Genomic DNA, 27,664 nt, shown 5'->3' on the forward strand with positions numbered 1-27,664 from the left:
CCGAAACTTCAAAAAACAGAGCACTGTCGGCAGTTTGCTTTGATATGTGCAGGAATTAGGAACGAGTTTAATAAAAATAGAAATCTTTATGAAATCTAATTTCTTTAGTTTTAGTTTAAATATTGTTTAAGCTTATGCCACAAAGATAGCTAAATAAGGAAGCAGATATATTAAAATATTCCTACAATTTGAAATCAGTCCACTGTGGTTTAAGATAGTGGATCTCTTTTTCATAAATTTGCTCCTGGGTCTTAATGAAAAGTTTACTGTAAATGGAAGAGAGAGATGATGTTCTCATTGAGCTGTTTTCTAAGTATGGTCTCAGATTGTTAACTTTTCAGAATTCCTTCACTGCCACAGATTTCTGTCACAGCTTTTTGTCAAAATAGGATGATGCCTTTGTTAGACAACTGGCATACTGGTTCCAGAAGAATGGTTGTAGCCTTAAACAGTCTTAGCACCAAGAGGTCTTATTGTATTTGGAACCTCTGAAGTGCTGTGGATTTTTGTAGGATTGTTATTTGTTAGTTATTGTTAAACAGCCTGAGAGTATATCCGTTAGGGATGAGGCTGCAATGGCCAGTCAGAAAGAAATAACAGATATAAAACATGAAATTCTCTGTTCATACTCTGAAATAAAAAAAAATAGAATGAAAAGTTTTAATAAAACTTATGATTTCAGCTAATAAGATTAGCTCAGACTCCTCCTGAAATTTGCAATGTTTTTGGTGATACAGTAGGCTGGATTTAACATACAGGTAAACACGATATATTTCAGTATAGCTTTAAAACACTAAACCCCCCAAAGTTTTTGGTACTCTAACCCTCTGGAGTGTTATCTCAGAGAAGGGATCTGATCTTTGTTTAGAATTAAACAAATCAGCTTGTACTGTAAAGCAAGTTGGCTTTCAACTAGGATGTACAAGTAGAAATGTAATGCAACTATTCAGAGAGAGATGACTTACTGTGAGATATTTATTGATTGACAAGAACCAATTCTGCTTTGAGGAGTTCTGTCTGTTGATGTATGCAGGAAAAATAGAAAGACAGACAGACGAGGCTGTATAAGATTATTCTCTAAGTTTCCAGTTCTATGGAATTGGCAGAAATATCAGACTAGCAAGTCACCTTCTTTCCAGGGCTTTTCTAATGTCAGTTTGTGTTACCTTGGTTTATTCACAGAGTCCTCACAGAAAATAAAGATGTAAAATCTAAACAGTCCTTGTCTCCTCCCCAGTAGTCTTGGGATTTTTTTTTTTTGCTATTTCAAAAGTTTTCATAGCACAGTCCTGATAGGCTCCTGAGTTCCGCACAGAGATTTACATAAGATATAAAAAGGTATAAGAGGGGGAAAAAAGTTACCCTTCCTGTCCTCCCTCCTCCCATTTTCTTTTGTTCTGTTAGCAGTTTCCCCCAAATCTCACCCTTTTAAAGAAGCTAATTACTGCTCTTCCCTGGCATGCATTAGCATTATGCTGTTGTCAGTCTGTCAGGTGCACTTAGTCAGGGTTTAATAGGCTTGCAGTGAGCTACAATTAAACTCTGAAATTAACATTTAAAGAGTGTTTACATGACTTCCTCTTCCCTTCCTCCCCCGCAGCAGTTTGCTTAAAGATGCAGCAGTTTTCTGGTTTGTTTTAATTGTTATATGAGGAAAATACTAAAGAAATCCATTAAGTTGACTTTCATTAAAAAAATTGAGTTATATTTTTTTGCAGCTCTTTGTAAACATTACAATGCTATTTTTCAAAAGAATACTCATAGCAATTTAAAACCATATGGTCAAATGCAACCCTTGTAACCATACTAATGAATGTCACCAGTTAAAAAGAGGGGGATTTGTTGCTCACTCTGAAGCAGTTTTGTCCTGGATGGATGAGGAACTCCCTGGCCTTCTCTCCTGGTCCGGAGGCCGAGGAAACTTGCATGTGCATGAACTACTGCTTTCTCTGTAGCCTCCATGATCATCTTCACTTTGCTGTCTGTGGATCTCAGCACTTTCCTTGGACACTCAGAAACTGGGGAAAAAAAAGACAGACATATGTGGACTCTCAAAAAATTAAGACAGACATTGATTGTTTGTATGAGTTTAGAAACTCTTTCTGCAGATGAGGATGTTCTTCCTTCCCACTCCGGGAGGGATCATTAGTGCCAGATGAGTCCAGGCAGGGTCCCCTTGGCATTCATGTAGAGCAGTTCTGTTTCCACAGCTGACTGGCAGCTGCTGCAAAAGACCTCTAGACTCAAGGAAGCTCCTGCATGTCTTACAGAAGTCACCTGTGGGCTGAAAAACTTTTGGAATTAAATGATAGATGCATATTTGGTGCTGTGAGTGCTGCATAGAGCACCGGTGGGAAGGCTCTTAGTAATGGATGCAATCGGCTGAGTTTTGAGGATTCAAAATCCTCAATGGGGAAAAATGAAAATGATGTTAAATCTGTGTAAGTGCCCCACTAGCTGCTATTATTTTACTACTGCTGAGGATATGCCCTAGAGCATGGGGTTTTCTTCTCAGCTTATGCACTGGGTGTAAAAGAGGAATCTGTTGCCTTTCTTATATATGGTGACTATGATTTACTTCTGAAGTGTTCCTCAGATATCCCTGCTTTTCAAATAAAACACACAAGTTTGAGCTTCCACATTTGGCGAGTCTATTGCTACATTGTATGTTGTCATTTATTTGTTAATGATTATTATCTATATCATCTTTATGTAAGCCAGTTGTGACTCCCTAATTTTACTTGCAGAAAGTGAGGGCAGCAGTACCTCAGCCTGAGAATTTTCAGAGAATTTTTGTATCACAAAAGCCACGCAGATTTACAGTCCTCGGGTGACATAGGTCCAAACAGTCTCCCTTATTTCCATGTGCAAAGATTGTATCTGCTCAGTCCTCAATTCCATTTTAATTAAGAAGCCATTCATCTCTTTATTTTATTACTTGTGAAGCTATAGGTTGGTAGTTGAGAGAAATGTGAAGGTTTTAAATTAGACAGCTGATATTGTTTGTCCTTCAATATAAAATTAAATTTTCTTTTAGGTAGGCATGCAGGAAGTTTATGGAAAGAAACTTTGAACCCTCCACATAACTCTGTTAACACTAATGCAGTCACATTACTGCTAATTGCTGCATAAACCTATCAACCACAAGTGACAGGACTAAACTAAATGTTCACCTTCAATTCCCCTTTCTCCATTTCTCCCTAACTTCAGAACTTGTCTCATTTCTCTCTCAGCACAGCTGTTATCAGAAGACTTTATAAGGGTTTCTGATGATTAATTCTATTAAACAAGTGGGAAACTACTAACTTTGAAAACCATTAAAAAGTGCTACAGAACTAGTGTTTGGACAGATATAGTGAAGCCTAAATTGAAACAGAGGATTTTAAAATAAAGTTACTGGGATGGGTTTTTTTTTTTTCTCACCATGGGATAGGGGCAAAACACAAATGTTTGTAGGTGTCACAGCCCTTTGTGATCCACCATTAGTGTTAAAAACAACAGCTGATTCATAAAAGTGTTTGCTATTCAGCTGGTGATTGGTCTCTGTCAGCAAGTTTTTGCCTAGACTACATGAAATATGCTATTTATATCAGTATTTGACATTACACAAATCTTTTCAGTCAGATCTTTAATGGCTTAATCTCTCAAATCAGTTCAATTTCCTACACTACAGTGGAGTCTGAAGGAAACAATTTGTTTTGCAATATTAAAAGCTGACACTTGGAGCAGAAAATGCTCAGAATCAAATAATCTCCTTGAGAGAGGTAAGGGTTATTTAATAAATATCCCTCCACCCTGAAGACAGAGATCCTGTAACACAGGACCATTTTAATTTCTAATCTACTGTGTTTTGGGATATTTTCTTTGTGTATAGGGCTCTTTGGGCAATTGACTCGTCTGTTACTAGTGTGTAACAGCAGAGAAGAGTTCACTTTCCTGTCCTTAGCATCGTCTCATCCAGGGCATCACAGCTGTGTAGTTTTCTTAGCAGCAGCAGTAAAACACAGACTGCAGAGTGCTGTGTATATGAGTCATGCTAAAGCCAGACATTGTACAATTTGTCTGGAAAAATGACTAAGAATGCTTTACTTTAGGTTAAATATTCTTTCTGACTCCTTAACTTGAGGGCATGTATCAAGTTACAGGGCAGATACGCTTTAGGATGGATTTGTCCAAAAAGAAATGGAGGACTTTGAAGACACTGTGCTGTGTGCTAGATGAATTAAGAAGAAAAATCTCGGGAGAAAATGATCCTATCATAATACTATGCCATTCTTTGAGTAATTTGACTTTGCTTAGACAGGAGAGATGTATCTTTTTTATTTGTGTTCTACCTCATAAAAAATGTAAGGTTTATGGTGTTGGAAATCTGATTATGTCTCTTGATTTGAGAACAATATGCAATAACGATGACAGCAGGCTTCCTACACTGTCTTATTTATGTTGCTGAGCTTTGCGATGGAAGCTAGCAATCTAGCAGGTCTGAGCTTTGCAGTTTGCAGTACGGCACTCTGCATATCTTTGGGAAGTTCTGTGTATATTAGTATATAAAGTCCTGCCAATAAACAATTGCTTTCACTAGAAATTGGACCGAATTAGCTGCTAAAATATTGGCAGAGGACATCTCTCTCTGTGAGCAGAGTTGTTAACCTAGCTGTACCCAGGCTGGAGGATGAACAAGCATAGATATGCACTCTTTGTTTTAGGAGTCCTTTTGCAGAGTACTCTTATTAGGCCTGAACTCTGATTAAGACTGGTAGGGAAAACCTGAGTGGAGCTACTTGACAAAGATATTAGCTTCATCTCTATCCTGAAGATTCACCAGACCTTAAACTATTCATTGCACTACCAGGATCTTAGTTTGGATTGGGATTGAGGAAGATTTTTCATAGTGCTGAGCCTTTATAGATTCAAGGGCAAGAATTTCAAAGATGTTTGGTGAATGTGTTTGCTTTCATCTTGTGTGTCCAACAAAAGAGCGTTCCAAAGGAACAAAGTTTTCACAAAGTGCTGTATGTTCTTTGCTCCTTGCAGAAACGCAAACTGGTTTCTCAAAATGGATGTGTCCGATATCTTCTTACACTAAATGAGCTCTCCATCGAAAGGGAGGGAATCAGGATTGAATTCAGAGTGGTAGGCTGAGATAGAGTATCTTCAGCAGCTGATATTTTATATCTATAGCTACTGAAATCACACTGTGAAGGGTCTTTCGATGTTAGTAATCATCTGTTTTCATTTAAAAAAAAAATGTTTATCTTGGTACAGTTAACATTTCAGGATGAAAGGTGAACAGTAATGTTGAAAGCTAGTTTTGGCCATGAGCATTTTTCTTCAAACACTAGACAGAAAAGGCATAAACCTGTTGTGAAGTTTGTTTAACTAATATTCTAGTAGATCATGGTTCTGTTACTCAAATGATCTAAAACATTAGATCAATGAGATACTGGAATATTTTAATGAGAGCAACCTACAGACCTTTTTGAGGGTGTTTAGACAGATTTGTAGCAATAGGAAAGATATCTGGGAGGATTGCAGATGCTGGTTGCCTGCAGCCAATCTCACTGGACTACTGAGCTACCAGTGTGAAAAAGGATAAGACATTAAAATGTTGGATGACTAACAGCAAGAATGATGTGTGTTGATATATTGGCCTTAAATTATCTTACATTTTGGCACGCTTTTAGTGAGTGAAATATCAGTGTTTGTTGCTAAAGAGTTACATTAATGTGAAGAATAGTCTGCATATTAAGGAGAAGTCATTAACCATCCAGATTTCTCTATTCCTTGCATTATCTCTCCTGCAATGCAAATCTTAACCTGCGCTAATGTGATAATGGAGAAATTGCGCCCAGGGATGTAGGCAAAAGCAAATAATTACGCAGTAAAAGCCTTTCTCATCAGTAGACCATGACTGTGGTCACTTAGGAAGCAGAAAAGAATTGGACTAATGAAGTCAGACAATAGTGTTTTACCTTTCCTTTTTGATTTTGCAAGGAAGAAATTGTACATCATCTTGTGGAGGGTTTCCCCTGCTTCCCCCCCCCCCCCCCCCCCCGCCCCTTTAAGAATAGTACAGATTTTTAAGGGAACTTTAGGAAAAAAAAATTTAGAGAGGAATTTGTTGCTGACTGGAACATGTTGAAACAGAACATACTGTGTATGTTGATAAGGTATTAAAAAAAAGATTCTATTTTTTCATCAGTAAAATCTTTTTTATCTACATGCAGTTCTCTGATAAATTTTTTAGCAGAGGAATGAGTTAATTATGTTTCAGAAATCAAAATCAGGTTTATAATATTCACACACTTTCACCTTTAATAAAACTTCTACATTGATGCACCAGCAATAACTCTTGGAGCGCTGAGATACATAGGAGTTAATAAAAAGCCTATCAATTTTAATTCAAAATTATAGAATAGATTCTGATTTATTATGATGTAAAAACGTGATCTCCTCTGTGATATGATATTCCCACCCCGGAGAGTGTTCTTATTTAATCATAATCCCCTTTTATTTCTTATAATTAAATAACATCCCTTCAGTTACAAATAGAAGATTTTAAGTACTGGATTTTCACTGCTTTATGTCTCTTTCTGAGCAGTTACAAACAGTTATAGTGCAATGCGGTGAGGCCTGGCAGTTCACTAAAGCTGGACTATTGTAACAAGCAGCAAATGTGTTTTCAATAATACAGTGTTTTAAAACAGTCTACAGTGTATACCATAAATCAGATGACTTGTATTAGGCAGAGGAATATGCTTTTCTGTTATGTTTTTTAACACTCTGGGAAATCTTACTTTGAAAAATTGGAATTTTACCCCAAAGATTATGAAATTCTTATTAGCATTGAAAAGGAACGATGATAACAGGCCTAAGAACTTGTGCCTGTTGGTATACAAAAGTTTTTAAGATTTTTGTAAGTTTTTATCATTTCCTCTGATCCCTCTACTGTTCAACTCAGAGGAATATAGCACCTCTATCTACAGAGGAAAGAACAACAAAAAAAAATATTCCAGTGCCTTAAAAAAAAAATAAAAATCTTTAAAGTAGTTGTTAATTTCTTTCTGCAAAATATGTAGTACAAACTGAATACTGGTCATCAACATGGAGCATTATAAAGATTTTACTGGTGCTTCTCTGAGGGAACCTGAGTAACTCACGTTGGCCTTCATCACTCTTGAGTAATGCAACCATGTTGAGCGCTTAGCAATGAAGTCTCTATACCGTATGTTTCTGTAGGCTGTGCATGGAAGCTGTTAAGTATAGGCTGATTAGACTGTGGGACAAGTGCAATGTTGTTTCTATATCCTTTTAATACAAATGTGGGGAAAAAAAAAATCAAGGAATACTTTTTCCTTGAAATATAGCAATGAATGTGTTTACATGTAAGGATCTGGTAAAATACTATGGAATTAAACAGAGAGAACAAAACAAACAAACAAACAAATTTAGGGATTTAGGCTCTGCGCTCTGTAAGTCACATCTTATGTTTTGAGACTTACTGTAGAGAAAAGACGGGACAAGGTCTGATGACTTCAATTTTTGGTACTATTGAAAATTGTTGTGAATCTCATGGCACTTAAAAAAAAAAAGGCTAGGGGATGGAGCAGCAGCAGCAGCAATGAATGAGGTTTTTAGCAGCTGTGTAGCTGCAGAAGCCTGAATCTTAAAAGGACAATAGGAATTGTATGGTTTGTCATAAATACTTTTTGGAGAAGGCTTTTCTCTATGGCCTGATGAAAGATGTAAGAAGATTTTTGTTATCATTAGGTGCAAAAGCTTTGTGGTAGAGAAGATGAATCTTCAGAAGAGGAGAATCCTTCTGAACATCTGTGAAGTCAGCTAGTGTGATTGTCTTCTCAGTCTATTATTGTACACCCCAATGGTCATGAAAAATAAATATATGACTGTCAGCTCTGCATAAATAGACCTTGAGTAAGGTGAACTAGAGTGGCTGTGGTGATCGTGATTTACCAGTTCAGCTGGTAATAATGTTTCAATACCAAGTCTCCTTGTATTGGCATCAATTGGCATCAAATTATCTGCTTAGTAATGTTGCGGCAGTTTACGGCCAGCACAATAGAAGGCCATGCGAACAGCAATGTACATGCTAAGGGCAGCTCTGTTGGAGAGCTAAAACTTAGAAAAATAATTTGTTTTTCAGAAGCTTTATGCCTGCTGTTGATACCAAAGGAAATGAGAACCCAGTTTGACTTTCTGCTCCAATAGTGAGCTGGTATTTGCAGATAGAATACCATACATATATATGTATGCATGTGTGTCTGTCTTTCATACTGGGGAGATCAGAAATACAGAACAAATACAAAACTGCATGAAGCTAGGTTGGTTTTATTTTTGGAGCTCTAACAGCATTTTAAACTATATTAAATTCTATTCACTAATTTGTAGTTATCTGATTAAGATAAAATATGCTGTCTTCGGTTCCTCTTCAGCTAATGTGATTCTGAAAGAAATACTCTGTTCTATGTTGGACCATTCTATCAGGGCATACAATCGGATCCCCCCTCCCATGATAAATCACTTGCCCTTGGGACTTCTGGGGTGAGAAGAATTGATGCATTGTCTCTTTTGATTGTTGGACTTCGCAATCTTTCTAAATAGTTCAGTATTCCTGAAATTTAATCAGTAGCTGATACTGAAATCAAGGTATTACCATGGCTTCCAGCTGGTATTTGAATATTTTAACTTTAAATAATCATCTGTGGATTGCTGTGATTTAATGGAGCAGAGAACATATTCTATTCTTGTCTAATCCATTCATCCTCACTTGCCAACTTTTTAAGCCTATCTGAGTCTACATTTTATCTTTCTTCCCTTCTTCACTGTACAGGAAAGTAAATTGGTGACTTTGCATTTATTTGCATGACATTAGTGCCAGGTCAGTACTGGCACGGGGAAACGCTAAATGCTTCAGCTCTTCACTGTGCATTGCCACCTCTGACACATACAGGTGGAAAAGATGGAAAGGGCTGTCTCACATAAGAAATTTTGAAGTGAACTCCTATGCAAGACACAGTTCCAGTGCTGCCTGTGTTCCCATGGATAGGATAACTCATCCACGGCCTGGTTTTTGTAAATGAGGTCCTTTTACATTTTTCCCTGATTGTTTTTTTTTTTTTTTTTTTCTATTTATATTTCCAGGCTTTTGCTGGAAGTGAGTTTCACCACTACATCTTCCTCTCTCACCTAGTTCATTTATCTAGGTGCTTATATGTCCTTCCATGCCTGGTTTGTGCTTCTTCCTTGCTGCCTAATATATAGCTTACCCTAAAAAAGTGAGGTTTGGGAACCTATTTCTCTTTTTACTCACAACAAACTAAGTGTGTATTACTTGTGTTAGTGGAGGATTTGCCAGTGTTGCAACATCTCAATTTTTTTTTTTTCTTTCTCCTCTCCTCCCTCTGAGACTTTTGTTTCTTTTAACTAGGAATAAAGTGGATGATCAGCCTTAAAAATTATTTCTGATCAGAGAGTATGCCAAAAAAGTATCACACAAGTATCAATAGATGGCTTGAAAATATTTTAAAATTATAACATTTTAGGATTTTCTCATAACTCCTTCTCAGCACCTTTTGGCTTTGCTCTCTAGGCATTTTCTCTAGCTTTTCTCTGGAACATGCTTCTCCTTCTCCCCACCCCTGCTTTTAAATGAAGCTGAAATTGCTTTACTGTTACTTTTATCTGGGATGTGCGACTTCAAGTAAAGCAACATATAGCAGAAAATGTTAAAATTATTATAATTAACAGTATTACTGAAGATAGCTAGGGAAGTGTCTGCATCTCATCAGTTAGTATTTCAAGAGCGGGAACAGCAACCTGGTATTAGTTGTACTGGGTTGGCTTTAGTGATGGAACTGGAGTAAAGAAGTAATAGTGACATTTAATACGTGTTAGAGGGTGTGTGTGATGGAGAAGCCCATCCAGTGTGATCTGATTGTATTAATAACCACCATCATCTTGCACTGTTGCTAATGTCTGTTACTGATTATTCATAAACTGCAAGGATCACTCTTTTCAGGTTAAGGGATTTACAACTAATAATTGCTCCATCTTTGCCATACTGCAATGTTATCTGTCGGGGGAACTAAAGACATTTTATACAGTGTGCATGTAAAAGACCAGGGACCTTATTACTAAATTCGAAGGTCATTCTATTCTAACCTGCATTTATTTGACTCTTTTCTGTCCCATTACTAGGATATATTAGAACAAAGCAAATCTCCTGCAAGTATACATTCAATTACTAGGCTTGCAATGTCCTGCAATTTGGTGATGTGTTCTGTGCTTGCTGGATTTATAGGGTAATAAACTGGTGCATACCGATGAACCTTACTTGGAGATGGAGGTGTTTGTAGTGTGTCGTTTGTGTTAAGACAGCCAATACTTGGGATAGATACGGAGGGGAAAGCAGACTTGTTTTTATTTTGCTAAATGTTGCAGTAAAGATTGTGCCCATTTTTTTTTTTTCTGCCTTCGTGCCACGCATCTTTTTAAGTACTTCATAGTTCTGATCAATCATGTTGCAGCAAATGGGATTTTATTTAAAAATTTAATTGGATTGGTCTTATGTGAATAAGTATTAGGAAAAGTCCTTTATCTGGTAAATGCTCAAAATTTTAGGAATGTTAAAATCTTTTTTTTTCTTTTTGCAAACTGCTTAACTGGTGATTTTTGTGCGTTGAAGATTATAACCCTTTTTCTGATTCTGTTTGAATAAATGGAATTTCTTCAAGTGAGCAACTATAATGCAGTCATTTCTGTACACTTTACTTTCTGCCCATTATTACATTAATAAGATTTCTAGCTTTATTGAATATACAGATGGATTAAATTTCATTGCTCTGATTCCTCATTTGAGGTTCTTGACTAGTTGATCTGAGGGATGGGGAATTTTATTAACCAGTGCAAGCCAGTGATGCGACAGATTAACATGCAATCGATTGATTACAAAATAGTAATTTTACTTACTGCTTGTAAGTAAATAGCTGCATGTGATGTCAAAAGAGTGGAGAGTGACTCTTGCATTAACATTGCAGGAATACAACCATTATGAATTTAAAGTTCTTGCTTATGTAATTAAATAATTATCTCAAATCTCTTGAAGAAAAGTACAAAAGAAAATGATGTTATTTTTTAATAGTTACATTAATACTAATGGGAATCCTCAGAGAGTGTTCCCTTGGGTTGTCCCTGCGTAGTCTGGTCTTGATCGGGACTGAACTACGATACCTTGGTGGGTAGTTGACAGTAATAACATTTTAAATTATGTTTCGTCATTCCTTTTTCGTGTTTCAAAACTGAGCTCACTGTCCTTGTTTCTTCAGTTTTCTTTATAACCAATAAAGAACTTACAACTTCCTCAATAAAAAGCCACTACTGTGTGCTTTTGCTCATGTTTTTGTCGTCTGAATAAATTTGCATATGTACCATGGTCCCTGCACACTCTGCTTCTGCAGCCCCCTGTGGATTAGTCTCTTTTTCCTCACTGTTTTTGTGAGAAGTTGCTGTGGCACTGACTTGGCTACTCACTGCCTTTGGCCATAACGTGAGATAACTGTGCAATAGTACTTGATTTGGATGGTAGTGAATTAATGAACCGACAGCTTCTGCAGATTTTTAAATGTCTATGGTTAGAGCTTCTTTGTAGATAATTTTCGTAATGTGGAGTATGAAAAGGTACAATTCTGTAAAACACAGCTAAACAGTCTCAGGACTTGCCTCCAAGAGCTGAAGGAGCCCAGAAGAAAATTTGATCCTCCTAGAAAACCATATGTTTGTTACTCTCAGGCAGGGCTAATATATCTGGTGTTTTGTACAGGTGCTTGTACTCATGCACACTATTGTGGGTCTGATGAGAAAAGTGTTTTCTCTTGAGGACACTGCTTCCGTCTATAGGTTTCATAGTTTTGCCACCTACTGTGGTAGTTCATAGGTATGTGCCAGGTAAAACATGAACAGCAGATTCTAGTAAAAGCAGGTTGTCACAATTTTCCATTAAAGTATCAGATGCAGGAGCAGTTCAGGATGTCTGAAAAATTAAGTTATGTACCACACAAGTTGGTGATTGGTTTTGTTTGTTTGTTTGTTTCTTGGTTGATTTTGAAAGTGGGAGAAGAGAGCATGTGAGCTGTCTTCTTGGGCTGCGAACATTCTTGATTGCACTGGGAAGCAAACTCTGGGAAACTTGCATTATATGGACACCAGAACAAACAAAGCTACATATGTGAAATGGAAAGCAGAGGAAACCAGAGGGTGTGTATTCCAGCTGAAAAAAATTTCAAATGGCTGTTTATCTTATAAAAGCCCTTCTCATGAGAATTCATAATAAGTTAAGCCTGGATTCTGTGCCTTGAGCTGAGATTCCCTTAAAACAACATCAAGTCCAAGAGTACTTTTTATGCCAGTAAAAAACCACAGAACTTTCAGTAAAAAATGCTGACCTTCCCCAGATCAGAAAGGATCTTCAGGGTCTGGTTTTGCAAACCCCTTTAAATACTGAGTGGTGTAAATCGCATCCTTTTGGGAACAATCAGTAAGCACACACTTTGCTAGATACTTAATTCCTGGATGGAGTATTTTATACCGTTTCAGCCAGGCTTTTCATAGTTGTAGCTATTTTGGTGGTATTCTTAATTTCTTGGTGTTGTGAAACGTGAAATAAACTTTTAGAATATTTCCTCAAGATTTACTTCACAACTCCTCTGTAACACGTACATTAAACATGCCAGACCTCGAAGAGCTTATGTGTTTTCTTTAGTTCAATATAATTTCGTATAAGGGATTTTAAGGTCAATGACGACTTTGCTATTTGTGATTTTAGACTGTGCTTAGCCTTGCTGAACTAATAGGTTCCATGGTAGGAATAAAAGTATTCAAATGGTATGAGAGCTCACATGAAGAAGGTGTTTTCTCAAAATATTCTGAGGTGGTGGTAAGTGGTATAACAGGTCAAAGTCACAAGAAGATTTTATGTTTCCAGATGCCTTCAGAGTATCAAACAAACCTACTGCTTTCCTAGAATAAAGCCTGCAAATTTCATAGTGAAGTCTTGGAATTTCGGCTCGAGAAATATTTGGAACATGAAAGCAGCTCAGCAAACTGCAGTGCAAGCTCCCAGGAGCTGGGGCCTGAGAAGTCTCGCCTGTGAACATTTTTTTTTTTTTTTTTTTTGTCCAAATCCATGATTTATCTTATAAAGTTTAAGATTTCAACAAACTGACACTTTCTAATTTAAAAAAAAAAAAATCCAGCTGAAAACCTCCCAGTTAGCTCTTACGTTGATGGTGTTTTCATGCTTCTGGGATATGCAGATGTCACTCTCTTAATTATTTTTTAATTGCTGAAGGAATTGGAAGGCAATGAAGTTACTTGATTTGATATGAAGTCCAAGCTTTCCTTTTAATTTGTAGGACTTATTAACAGATTGATTTCACTGGAAGTAGTTACACTTCCAGGACATACTTTAGGCCAAGGAAGCTGCTTGCAAGAGCGAAGCTATGTGAGCTGACAGAGCGCCCTGATGTTTTCCACATGCTCTGCACAGTGGGGTTTCTAAGGGCTTGTCCAGAGCGCGGTGACTGGAGTGCAGTGAATCCAGCTCAAAACTAGTTTGCTTGTGGAGAGGCAATAGTTCAGGCGTGCTGTTGGCGATAAAGGCCACTTGAGAAACTGAACAAACTTTCAGAAAATTATGACGAGCTTTAGGCTCCTGTGGGTATACAAGGTAAATAGGATTATATGGGTATGTTGGTGTAAGAGCAGTGCTACAGCAAAGCATTCCTTTAAAATACTTACATGAAGAGAGCATCCTCCTTGTTCGTGCTCAGCTGGCATTGGCATGGCCCTTGCCTCTTTGCCACCCCAAGATGTTCTCCAGCAAGCAGACTTCTCAGCTGCTCCCAGGACTGCCTTGCTCTCTCTTCACTCGCATTTGTTGGTTGTTTCAAATATCTGCTGAAGGAAATAATTTTGTCTCCTATATCTTGTTTTCCTTTCATTTCTCTCTCCTGAAATTCTGATACATGACTAGAACACTTGGAAACATCTTGGAAAGCTACCAAAAAATACAATAATGTTGAAGGAGAAAGTCTAATTGTTTTAAATGAGTCTGTGGGACTCTTCTGCAAATCAAAGCAAATATATAGGACAATCAAAGGCAGAAAAAGAGGGGAGGGAGGCAAGGAGAGAATCTGTAGAGGGCGGTAAGAAAGGAAGAGAAGCTAGCAGTATGTCTGACTTGGATTCCAGAATTTCATGCCTGGAATCTAAATTTTATCGTGTACTTTTTTTGATTTCTAATCCTATCTGCAGTGCAGCTCTGGTGATTTGTAGTATACCATATTTCCTTGGCAACATATTTCATGCATCTCTGTTGCTTAGTCATTATAAAAAAGATTTTCCTTGTCCTCTACATGATTGTATATTCACACAAAGCATTGTCACTTCAGTGGACTCTAGATGTTTTCTTTATTACCATACCTGATATGAAGTGGTCTGAGAGGCTTAGAAGCCTGCCACAATGAAAATATCCCTGGGGGCTGGTACAGCATCAACAGAAAAACAGCTTTAAAGAAGTCTCTCCATAGAACTGGTGATGGTTTCTTAGGCAACCCTTCCAAACACGGCGAGCTTTGTCTCTGCCTCAAGCTGCTGAACTTCCTGCTTTTCCAGTTCATTCCATGAAACCTCACAAATTTAGTAAAATTCTTGGACTCTTATTTTTCTCTTTTGTTTTGTCTTTTTTGGTGGAAAATCTCTGCTGGTTCTCATGTAGCTGCTGTCTATAGCTTTTCCATCCTTAGTAAGATTAAGATGTCTCAGTATAGCTTTTCTATTCTTAATGATGAATACAGATTTGATTAGGATGTTGTATGTAATAACAGGCAGTGGAATACAGGTTGGGCAATCCCATGGGATTTCTCTTATGGGTAAGGTTGTTTCTTACCCTTAAGTTGTTTGTTTTATAAAGAAATCTATCCTAAGATGAGAGGAATTCCTCATTTCTACAGATACCTGACTCAGCCCTGCTACTTCATGCTGAAATTAAGGAAACAATAAGGGCTTATACTTGTTGAAGGGCTGGTGCTTCTTTATTCTTGTTTCCCAAGAAGTGCAAGTATAATGCTTTTCTTTTCCACAGGTGTTTTTCAGAGGAGGAAAATTAAAATATTTGCACTTATGCAAACTTTTTTATTTTTCTACCTTTTTTTTTTTTTTGCAATAAATACTTTGAAAAATTGCAACATTTCTCTGTTGCAAGACGGCTGTACATTTTTGCCTTATGAAAAGTGAAGTCTGGAAAAGTGAGATTGGAAAATGGAATGACATTTCTGTGGCAAAAGTTTTGGGAGGATATTTTCTCTTTTGTGTGTGGTGTGTATCCAACTCTCTGGTGTCAAAGCTTAATGCTCTATGAAGAACTCTCATTACTATCCATATCACAAGATCACAATGTGTTTCAGTACCTAAAATTCAAAAGAAATAGAAATGCATATATACAGGAACTTGAGTTGATATGAAAAGATGCGTTTGAAGACTGTGAAGAAACAAAGTTTATTAATAGAGTACATACATATCCATTACCTTTGAAAAATATATTTCACTCTTACTTGTTTTGTTTACACGTTCTAAAGAATGTTGGTAAGCCAACAAAAGGAGTTTCAACAACTAAAACTAAAATCTCCTGAGGTAAGCAACAAAGCTAGCTGTTAGAAAACAAATCTAAACTTGATTTCCTTTTTGCATTTTGGGCTTTGAAACATGAAGGTTTAACATTTTCAAGATTTTGTCCATGGTATTAAAATTTTTGTCTGATGAAGGTTAAGATTCTGACATGAAGAAGTTATTCTTGTTATTTTAAAGAAAAAATGCCAATATAACTTCAAGATTTGATAACAAATAAAATGAACTACTGTTTGTGATTCTGAACACTGGGTTGAGTGTTTCATTTTCTGTTGCCATTGGTAAAGGTAAAGAAGGCACTGCAAGAAAATTTATTTTGGCATTTTTTCAAATATTCCTCAAGGGTAATTATGAAGACTCTTGTTTCTCCTTGTCATCTGTCTTTGTCTTTAAAAAGAATATACAAATGCTGGGCCAATGTACTATTGCTAAGATTGCTAGGTTGTATTCAGTAAAGATAGATTAGTCTATGAGGACTAAGTAGATTAGTCTATGAGGCAGAATAGCTCTGATACTTTAGATACTGAAGAGAAATGTCAATAATACTGATTTTTCATTTTTATTTTCATGGAGTGACTCTGGGCCAAGTATACTTGCATAAACAGTTTATATGAAAGTAACACTACAAGTGGCCTAGCACATTCCTACCTCGGTGTTGCTGGTATGAAAGGTTATAAGAGATAGAGAATAAAATGTCAGCTTTCAGTAGTGCTCATGGAGGTTAGGAAAAGAAACTGCAATGCATCTCATCTGGTGCCCTGTAACTGGCTGTAATCTCCACAGCAAAGGGTTTTTAGGAATTCCTGTCCCAGATTCCAAGAAAATAAATTGCATCTGTGTATACCAACAGTAAGGAATTTCTGAAAATACTTGATGTAGTCAAGGTGCACAGTGTCTTGCAGGGACTATCTTACCAGGACTCCCGAAAGACAGAAGTGTTTAATGATGAAAAACATAGTGCCATTCACATTTAATTTTATGTGGCTTGTCAGGGATTTATGCTGGCTGGCATCTTTTCAAGACAGGATGCCCTTCTGTGGTAAGAGCTGAGTAGCAGTGCAGGAGAGTAGTGCTTTCTGGTCTACTTTTGTAGCAGTGCAGGAGAGTAGTGCTTTCTGGTCTACTTTTAGCTGCATTAAATCTCAAGCAATAATCCAAAATGATTAATTTACAGAAATAATGGAAATTAGTGTTTGGTGAATGTAGTCAGAGTTCATGTTGCAAAATTTTATATGAAGAGTTTCCTTGAGCTATTTTTCTTGTCTGCTATTGCCAAGATAGTAAATGGTCCCAAACATTACATTCCTTTTGCTCTCCTGTCCAAATTGTTCCACATAACACATGCAGAACCAAAGTTTCTTTCATGGTTTTCCAGGTGGATAGTCAGCACTTCTAAGCTTAGTTATCACATCAAAAGCAGTAGGGTATGTGAAAATCATTTCGAGGAAGGATGCCATTCTGTTCAGTGGTTTGTCTAAATTATAAATGAAATTTTTGCTTCAAGAGAAAGAGGTATGTCTTAAAAATTCTAGGCTATAGTTTTTTTTTCCTCTTTTTCCTCCAACAATAATGACTTTATATTGGTAATTTTCTGCATGAGGTAAACAGACTCTTTGCTGAAATATATGAAAAGTGTGTTTTGGTCTTGGCAAGCCCTATAATTTTCACAGGATAAAAAGTCGTCATATTTATTAATCCTTTAGTATTCAAGGGCAGGGAGTATTTGTGTAGCAAAGGACGCTTTGCACAGTTTCAGACTGTGCACTCTGTGTTATTGTGTCCCCTGCAGTAAAAGTGAGAGTCCCACAATAGGAGCTACACAGATGCTATGCTTTCCCTAAGTAATACCAGTGAGAATAGCAAGTAATTTATGTTAAGCAACATCAAGTGGCTTTGGAATTTTACTACATCATTTTGAGAGGATGTTAATGTTATGTTGTCACACTGAAAGCAAAGCAATTTGATTAACCACTGGAAAAAAAGAGCATCCACTTTGACTTAGGTTTTAGCATGTTAATGTGCTTTCTCAACCTCTGTCCAAATCAGGTTGAGACACACCACTGATTAGTGATCAAAAATGCATCATTCTTAGATGCAGCAATTAAAAGAAGGACCTGAGTGGGCTGAGTAAAGATAATGAGAAGAGGGCTGTTGTGTCCTTTCCCTTCACATTAGGTATCCATTAGAAAAAACAGAACAGAGGCACTGAAAAAGATCCCTACAACAGAAGATTGTATCCCAGAAAAAACCTTACACTTCCCTTCGAATAATGCTTGCATTCCTAGCAGAAGTTTATGTGACAGAATAACTATACTTCATTTTATATTAAAGGTTCCATTCCCCGCAGAGCAGCAGCTCCTCATCAGTATATGAATGCTTGGGAGGGGGCTGTAAGCGGTACCCGGTGCCTGTAGTTCACAAAATGTGCTGTCTACTCCTCCCCTTAAATTAGTCAAGATGTAATTAAGCCTTAACTTATCAGAGGTTCTCGCAACAGTGAGATAGGAGAGATAGAATTATAGAGAACAGTATCTCATGACGTAGAAATCTTAATTTACAATTGCTTTCTCTCTATAAAGCAGTGTGTGCATAAATGATCAAATAATACCTATCCAACAGGGAAAAGGCAGAAGGAGGGAAGGGAAACAGGCAGAGTAAGCACATGGCATCCTTACAGTGATGATGGTGGGAGAGTGTAACAAATAATCCCCACACCTGTGAACACATCATTCCTTCTCCAGGCCTGTGGTGGGCTGAGGCTGAATGACAGGCAACACATCCTGAATCACCTCATAGCATTGCAAACTGCTACGTGGAAATGAAAGTTTCTTAGCAACTCTGTTTTAGTAAACACTGCAAGCAAAGATGAGTTGAGTTGTTTTACAAGGAAATTGCATGAAATTCTAGTCTAACCAGCACGGAAATTGTTCATGAAAGTATACTAAATGCTGAGCACTGTAAATCTGTGTCAAAAACAAAATTCCTTGCATTATGGAGAGAGAAGCATGACACAATTGTTAATAGTGTGGAGAGGCAAGAAAATTGGAAAACTAGGACACTCTGCTTAAGGTGTGAAAATGATACAAGTATAAATACCATCCACTGCTTGCTTGTAAAGTGAATGTAGCTGCTTTCTTGTCACTTTGCTAATTGCTTTGGAAGAACCTTGATGTTGCAGCTGTGGCAGAAAGTAAATACATGCTTGTTAGTACCTTAGAACGAAGCTTAATTCTTTTAACAAGAAAGAAAATTAATCTGGCTGTGTTTGCTGTTCATATTATATGGTGAATTATGTTTTGTATCAACAAGTTACAGTTCTCAGGCTATATATTTATCAAGATGTTTGGGGTTTGTTAAGTCCATGGAGGTGCAGGCAGAAGCTAAAAATAGCCTTGTATTTTACTTGCCTTGTGCATTTTCATCCTTTTGTCCCATCCCAGATGAAATGGATTAATAGCAGGCTTCACCGCCCGAGAAAGAGCAATCTTACCTTTTTGGACAGATTTTTGAGACATGTTTTTCTTATTGGAGCTCCAAAGTGTTAAATTCACTACATGGGGAGAACATAGACTATATTTTTAGTGTTAGTCCTCTGTAGTAGTTTACATTTAAAACTTCATAGTCTTACCAAGAGAGTGTAACTTCTGCTACTGTCAGTGGGAGTTTACATAAATATACTGCAGCAACGTTGTGGGTACATTTACGCAACAATTACTCACATTGCATAAATATACAGTTGTCACTTAGTACTAAGAGTTTTAATTGTCTTCGTTATTTGGTTGGTTTCTTCCATCATTGGTGGTACACATATAGTGGCATCCTTCCTGCAACTTCCCTGTCATATTCCATCTTTCTTGATCTATTTCTTTTTCATTTTTCTGTCTAAAATATTTCCTCTTCTTTCTATATCTCCTGCTATCTCACAGCCTTACCCATCCTTGCCTAACCAGTTAGAAATTAATTAATGCTTATATAAAGTGTGAGTGGTTTTTTAATTACTATTGACTTTTTTTGCTTATTTTATTATTACTTACTAATGTGTATTAGGACATAGCAGAGACTGACAGTAAATAGAGCTTGGCTTTACATACCAAGAAAATTATTTTGCTCTGGGTTTTACTAATTTCACATTTAAAATCCTCATTGCAAAAGTTGGGAACTAATTTCAGATTTCTAAATCTATAATGCCTTTTTGGTATCTGCTTGGCAATTAGCGGCTGTAAAAATCGGCTCGTGGTAGGCAGGAGCTGTTGAACTAGTTTAGCCTATTTAAAATTTCTGGTCTCGGCAGGCAGGGCCAGCAGCAGTGTGTAGCCCCATTGCCTTTTTGGCCAGAGGAGCTGCTTCCTCCTGGGCCACGGGTAAGAACTGCAGCTCCTGAGTCCCCAGGAGCAAATTAGTTGAGTACGAGTGACATTTAACATTTGTGTTGTGATGAGGTTTTTAAAAAGGATTGTCCAAGTATGAAAACAAAAGCTAAACAGAATTAACAAACAAGGAAGAATTGTCTTGCAAATACAATCTGGGTATAGTTGTATGGCCGCGTACCTGTCTATAAATAAGACCTTGTTTTCTACTTAATCTGGCATGTACTGTTGGGTGTTAAATTTTGTTGTAGCTGGCAGATTTTGTGGCAGGGTTTTTTTTTTTTTTCCCTCTCCTAGTCATACTGTTTAAACTCTGCACCTTATTATATAGCTGTTAAAACTGCAGTAAAAAGCCTTTTAAGAGATTACTGTACAATAATTGTCATACTAAGTTTAAACTAAAATTTGAATTTATGATTTTTTAAACCCAGTTTAACAGAGGAATAATTACTGGAGTTGTTACAAAAAAAAAAAATAAAATAAAAAAGAAAAGGAAAAAGTGGAAGAAAGGTAGACTTCCAATTTCCCTTGCAAGGCACTGGCAGTCTGTTTTTGCAGGTCGCTCAAGCCGCAATGCTGCAGAGCATTTTGCTTCAGGTACAAAGTGTGTAAACCTCCATAAGTTTGTCCTGCCTCTTCATCTCCCCTGTGCCCTCATGGAACATGAGCCTTTCCAGTAAGGCTAAGAGCATACTGAGTGCTTTCCTTGGGCCTCAATATTTTGAAATTAAATGGGATTTGCCACATTGTCTGTCTGCTCATATTAGTCCCACACGCTTGCTGTCAGCTCTCCTATTCCTACTGAGTTATATCTGCTTTCATGTGAAGATTGAGTTAAGCTGATGAGAATCAGTCATCTGTAAGTGATGGCTAAGTTTGATTATGCTCTTTCTAACAAAATTATTTCTTCAAAGATATCAAATTTGTCCTATAAGCTTCAAATGAATTATGGTTGCCTTTTTTTAATTGCAGTTGTTAGCCTGTTCGCTATTCCAGCTACTGTTTATAAAACATTTCTGTTACGAGATTGCAGACTTGCAGGCAAAAGTGCATTGTTCTTCTAAGAATTTAGAGGGTATCTGGCAGACTATTAAAGGTCCAGCATTGTAAGGAATATGTAGCACTTTAAGAACTTAGAGTGCTGTATGTGACCCATAGATGTTATGGTAAAGTAGCAGCCAAAGTTCATCCGGCAGATTTAGTAAGCAAATATCCCCAGTAGTGAAATAGGATCATTTTTCATACCACATCTCTTTCCCCTTTGGGCCTACTCAGACCTCATGCTGTCTCTAAATTATTAAATTAGGTCTTCCTTGATCATCCAAAGGTCATGGTGCCTAATGTGTGTTAATGTGATGGAAGTGTCAGACACAATTAGTTTCAGTAGTAAAACATGGGTTTATAGCCCCAAATGCAATAAATTAAAGTGTGCTGTAGACTGCTGTAGTCAGGGAAATTTCTGCACCATTAAGGTTTGATGAGGAAGTTCATGTCCTCTCTGGGTAGGGATGGGGAGCACTGGGTAGAAGGTGATACGATATGCTTCACCTCTGTGATTGCTATTACTCCTCATCTGAGAGATTGTATATCAAATAGACATAGAACCTCAAAATTCCACTTTCCCTCACAGGGAAAGCCAGACAGTAGAGTTTTATGCTGCTTGCATATTCTCTTTGCTGGTATCTATATTCTGAGAAAATTCTAAGGCACATTTTAGGCTTCAAAACATCTTTAACCTTGATACTGAGAAGAGTGCATGCTGTCAAAAATAGATCTGTTTCTATACAGCTTGCTACTTAAATTTCAAACTTCTGCCATGAAAAATTCAGCTATATACAGCTGTGGATGATACAAGTGGGTAACCCAGGAGGCAGCAATAAAACTGACTAAATTGGTGTGTTCTGTGATCTATCTAATGGAGCAAGATTTCACAGTTAACTGTGACTGTATCTGTTTCCTGACTGTAGGCAGGAGGAAAAAAAAAAAAAAAACCACAACCAGATAGTAGCAGATAAGCAGGAAAGAGATGGATCAATTTTAATTGAAAATTCTGGTGGTTTTGCGTTGAAAGACAAAAAGCAATGTCTAGCTGTGGCAAATATCATCAATAAACCAAAGTCCCACCTGTACAAGCCCATTTACATTTACAGTGTGTCCTAAATTGTTGCAAACTTAGACAACATATACAGAAACATGAACTTTCAGTAGCAAGGAAGTAAATTGTTTTCCCCTATGAAAAGCGATCCTTCTGGGAAAAATATTGCCCTCTTAAGTGGCAATTCAGTGTTTTTAATAGTCCTGTATTATTCATGGGGAATCATCTCTCCTGCGTTGTGGTTTCGGAATGGAAAAATAGGCTTCCTCTTCTCTTAATAGAAGGAAGAGACTATAAACTGATTTGCACGTAAGAGAAGTTGGCCAAATTTGGATTTCTGGCTTCCTCTGACAGATGAATCCTCTTTGGTTGAGTGCAAAAATCAAAACCTCGAATCAAAGCCTTCAAATCTGGCAGTGTTAGTGAGGAGAAGTGAGTCAAGTTCTCACTGCTGTTAAATGGTTCTTATCTCAGTGTCTTGCAGTTTTCAAGGGAAATCTGCTGAAATATACTGATGATACAAATAATGGGAGATGTATTTAATTCTGAGGCAGCCAAAGACATCTAGAAAAAGTAGAGAGCAGTAAACATGTCTGAAGAGTGAGACTGAGTAAATGCCATAGTGGTCCCTTGGGGAGCAGGTAATCAAATGTATAAATATAAGCTCAGAGAGCACTGATTAGGAGGTGGAAATAAAGAATTGATGGAAGGGAAGGCATAATTTGAGTGAGCATCAGATTGAACTTGACTGTATAATTCGATGCTGCCATGACCTGCAACGCGCTCATATATAAGCAGAAGAGCTTGCTGTAGGAGAGCTGGTCCATGGTGGTTAAAGTACACCTGGAAAACATCTGCTTTGGTCTCTGCACTTTTAAAAATACCACAAGTGACTGCTGCGGCAAGATGGAAAATCAAACCTGAAAGATGTAATCAAAGTGACAAAAGCCTTTTTCCTCTCACTTGTGTAAAGTGTGCCTGGCACACTACTGCCACTGAGTAAAGTTAGAAAACAAGATGTGTAAAGTCACCTAGTAGTCTGAGTTCATGCTGTTTAAGAGAGACCTTGTTGTTTTCTTTTTCATCCGAAAAGGAATGAAGCTTCAGAAATGGAGGAGAAACTCAGTGCTTTCCTTGAAGCTTTTAGAATAGTCAGTTCTAACTTTTAGCTTTTAGTTACAGTAAAAACGCGATCTGAATATAGAACAAAGGAAAACTTCTTGCTACACTGACAACAGAGAGATTAACCAAGCCTTTCAAAAGCGATCAGTAACAGCAGACATTGGTGGCAAATCTTGTGTAATTTCAATAACGATCTGTGTTTTAACCAAACCAGAATTTGCAGAAATTTAGTTTCTTTTCAAGCCATCTCAAACTATTTGTTTGTAGATGGAACATTTACTGTGGAAAACTTTGACCCCTTATTTTGACTGAGGAATACAGAATGCTAGTCCTGATAGGATATTTATCTCTAAACCGTGTGGTAGATCTCACTAAGTTTCTTCTGTTTTGCAGATTTTATTGTTTGGTTTTTTTGTTTGGTTTTTTTTTTATGTGAAGCACATGATATGCTGTTAAGCACATGTGATGTTAAGCACAAATGCTATACATGTGGATTGTTTGGTTTTTTTTTTAACATTTATATTTAATATGTTGGGGTTTTTTAAATGCAAATTAAAACCCTTAATCTACCAATGTACTTGAGCAAGTAAAGATCTCATTGGCTTTAGTATGATAATTCCAGGATTTAAAGTTAAATATATGCACCAAGTGATTTGCAAAATCAAGGATCCAAGGCCAAGTTAGAGATGTCTCCTGAACTGATTTGTTGTTAGTTATTTCATTTGTGTGCTATTAGTTTGGGTTGGTTTTTGGTTGTTTTCTTTTTTGTGGTTTGTTTTTCTTGGGGTTTTTTTTTCCATAATGTGTTTTAAGGGTTTTCATTTTAAACTCTGAAATACTTAGTAAAGAAAAGATTACTAGCTATGGAATAGGGAACATATTATGATTGTTATCATCTTTTTTTATGTCAGGAAGAGTAATGGGCAGTCTTTCCTGCACACTTCAGTGAATCTGAGTTTGCTTTCCTACTGAGTCAGTACATATTCTCATCACCCATGTTTTTCTCGGCAGAAAAATTAAGGCACAGAGTGTGTAAACAACTTATCCACCCTCCGTGCAATGACACTAGTGGGCTCAGGAGTGCAGTCCACTTTGTGAATCTGATCTGCACACAACCAGCACTGAAGCATCTCCTAAGTTTCAGTTGAAATGTCCTCACTAAACCTGGATTATTCCATGCCAAATCAATTATAATGCTGTTATCTGCAGTTCCAGGAGTGGCTGTTTTTCAGCTGGAACTCAAAGATTGAGATCATTACCTAGCAGGGACAAGCTTTGGTGATTTGAGAGATTGCTTCAGCTCCAAACAGCTGCATGTGTAGTCCATGAGACCAGAGAACTTGCATTCAGAAATGCCCTTTGTCATAAATCTACGTTTTTAAGCTTAGTATTATATTAATCTTTCTTCCCAAATAATTTCCCACATAAAAAGTGTATCGATAAAAAACATGGACATCTGACAGCATTTGAACATGGCTGCTGAAGAAGTCCCCTGAGAAAATATTCTATCCTATGTGTTAATGATATTGTGCATAGGAATCATGAATGCTGTCCTGTTTAGGGGATTGGCACCCATTTGTAAAGTTCTTTACTGGTTACTGTTTTACATAATTTTGTATGCACAAGATGAAATCTCTGCCCTGCTGAGTCACATTGTAAAGTACTCCAACTGATTCCCCTTTTCCATTCTAAGACCAAATTCCTGATCATTAATGCATCCTCTTGTGTTTTTGCTTTGAGCTGCTTTGTTACCTTCTCAGGAGATAAGAGTTTGTTAAATTTGATGGTGGCATTTTATCTTAAGTTGCAGTTTCCTCCCAGACTATTTCTAAGAGGCCAATGAAAAGTAAATGAAAAAGTAAAGCTTACTCTCCTTAGGCTGAAAGGTTATCATGCAGGAGTCCAGCATAACAGGAACGTGTTAAGGAATCTGTACATGAAACAAAGTTGACATCTGTTTGTCTGAAACACTGACCTTGTTCTTACAGCTTCTTAAGAAATCCTTCAGCTCTTTGAATTTAATGTGAACTACACAGAAAAAGTTGGAAGTCTGGTGCTTTTACTTACTCAGAGGAACATTTCCTAGTAAAAGTTTACATCATTCTAAAAGTACTGTGTGTTTCCAGTCCCACACTGCAAACTGGCCCCAGGATGCTCAAAACTTGGCCAAGGTCTGTTCCAAACTTCAAAAGAAGCTTTCTAGGAAATCTGCTCAGATTTCCTGAAAGATGCTCCTGTGTCCATGTAACTTTCTTGACTTCCATCTTTTTGTGATGAAACTTGAATTCAACAACCTTGCTGACCTGGAGTTCATTTGGTAATGTTTGTCTGTTTGCCCTTTCCATGACCAAATGGGATATTATTTTTGGTACTGGGTATCTTTAAACCTCACCACCTGTTTATATGGTACAGCAGAATGAGTTCTCTGTTTGTAAACTTCCCATTCTCCTCACCCCAGTGCATGTTGCACAACAATCACACTATTCTTTTTACTTCTTGTAAGAAATCAGGATTGTAAAGAGAAACTTAAAAACTGCAAGGGAAAAGCAAACTAGAGGTCTGAATGGAGCACAACAGGGATTTTTACGTCTGCCCTTCTTGGGGCTGCGTTTTGGTACCCTGACTCTTGGCCAGCATATGTCCCTGTTCAGCAGAAGTAATCATTTGAGCTATCTGTGCTAAGGCTTGTGAAATTCTGCATTGAAGTGCAACTACCTTATCGTGGTTTTGCCCTAAGTTTTTACAGCACGTTTCCTGCTAGCAAACTAGAGAAGGGGGGGGGGGGGGAGGCATTTACGGATTTACGTATTTTATATCTTTTACATCTTTTAATCTATGAAATGAACAGTTTATGTAATTTGTGTCTCAAGAGAACAAGAAGCTGGTGATGACTTCCACAAAAAGACAGTGCCTGTAGCATAATTGTCTTTTGAGACAATGTAACTGTACTTCTCTGTTTCATTAAGTGCATTTATGGTCGTGATTTGGTGTGTATCTCTTAATCCACAGAATCTCCGCAGAATGGTATCACATTTTTTTCCTATGGCTCCTAGTTGCATTGCATTTTATTTCAACCACCTTCATTCAAAGAAAACTTCTTAATTATCCTCAAAATGCTTTGAAGTTGAGAACAGTGCTGTAATGAGTTGAAATGTGTATATGGTATTTTCCCAAATGGCACAGAAAAGAAAATGTACAAGGCAGCACAGGAACACATAGTGCTATGTAACTCAGAGTTTCGTTATTTCAGGGAGCAGAACCGATGACTGGAATTCAGATCTCATAAATCAGACTCCTTGTGCTGCAGCTGACTAGCTGAGTGACCTTAGGGAATACCTTTACTCTTTTTGTACGTTTGCCCTTTCATAAAATAAGAGTAATGTGACTGCGGAGAAGGCACAGTGAGGCTTAAATCATGTTTTCACAAAGTGCTTGGAGATCCTCTAAGGAAGGGTGTGTACAAATGTGATTATTTATTATTTCATCATTTTAATCTCCTGAAGTGCATGAGTGTTGCTAGATTCTGTCAGCTTGGATGCATATAGATGTTGTAAAATTAGAGATATATTTTCCAAAATAGCAACGATATTGATGATGTGAATCTGCAATGCCAAGGGAGTTGGGCAAAATGCAGGGTTGCAGGTGTAGTGACAGCTATCACAGGAGTGTGAGTCTCAATTATTGTCCCCGAGGAGAGATTCACAGGGTCTTCAGAGAGCTTTAGGAGTGGATACAGCAAGTTGGTCTGCTTTGTTCATCTGGTTTCTTATGTTTATTCTTTTATCTTTTAATATACAAGGATTGGTATTGTACTCTTAAATGCGCTTACAATGGATTATATTTTATACTTTATCTTGGAAAGTAATTATTTGAAAGAAAGCTTGTGGTTTTGTTGGGGGGGGGGGTGTAGCAGATGAGAGAGGGATACTGAGTATTAAGAAATGTTTTCAAGAAATACTTGTGAGATGTTACAAAGCTGACCATTACAAAAATCCTCATATAAGCTTAGCAAGAAGTGCTTCCTGTTGTTCAGAGGATTGCAACTTTTTAAAAGCACCCTGGCCTCAGAAAGCAACGGTAATAGCCCATACTGACAGATGGTATTAAAGATACAGGAAGGGAACCAACATGGTTTTGATACTTCACTCCCGTTACAAGCTCTCTTAGTGCACGCCTCACGGGTTAATTACTTGAGCTCTCACAGAAGGAATCCTGGCTTCTGCTGCAGCAGCTTGTCAAAAGATGTGGTAAGAAATCGCACACAATTTTGAGCCTCGTAGCCTGTGAATGTGTGTCACCCTGGTAACCGTTTGCACCTGCAAGCATGAGTCATATTGCAGGGTGATTGATTTATTTTTTTTTTTTTTGTAGTCTTCTG

This window comes from Chlamydotis macqueenii, chromosome 7, assembly GCF_036417535.1.
Source record: "Chlamydotis macqueenii isolate bChlMac1 chromosome 7, bChlMac1.mat, whole genome shotgun sequence".
Classification (NCBI taxonomy): Eukaryota; Metazoa; Chordata; class Aves; order Otidiformes; family Otididae; genus Chlamydotis; species Chlamydotis macqueenii.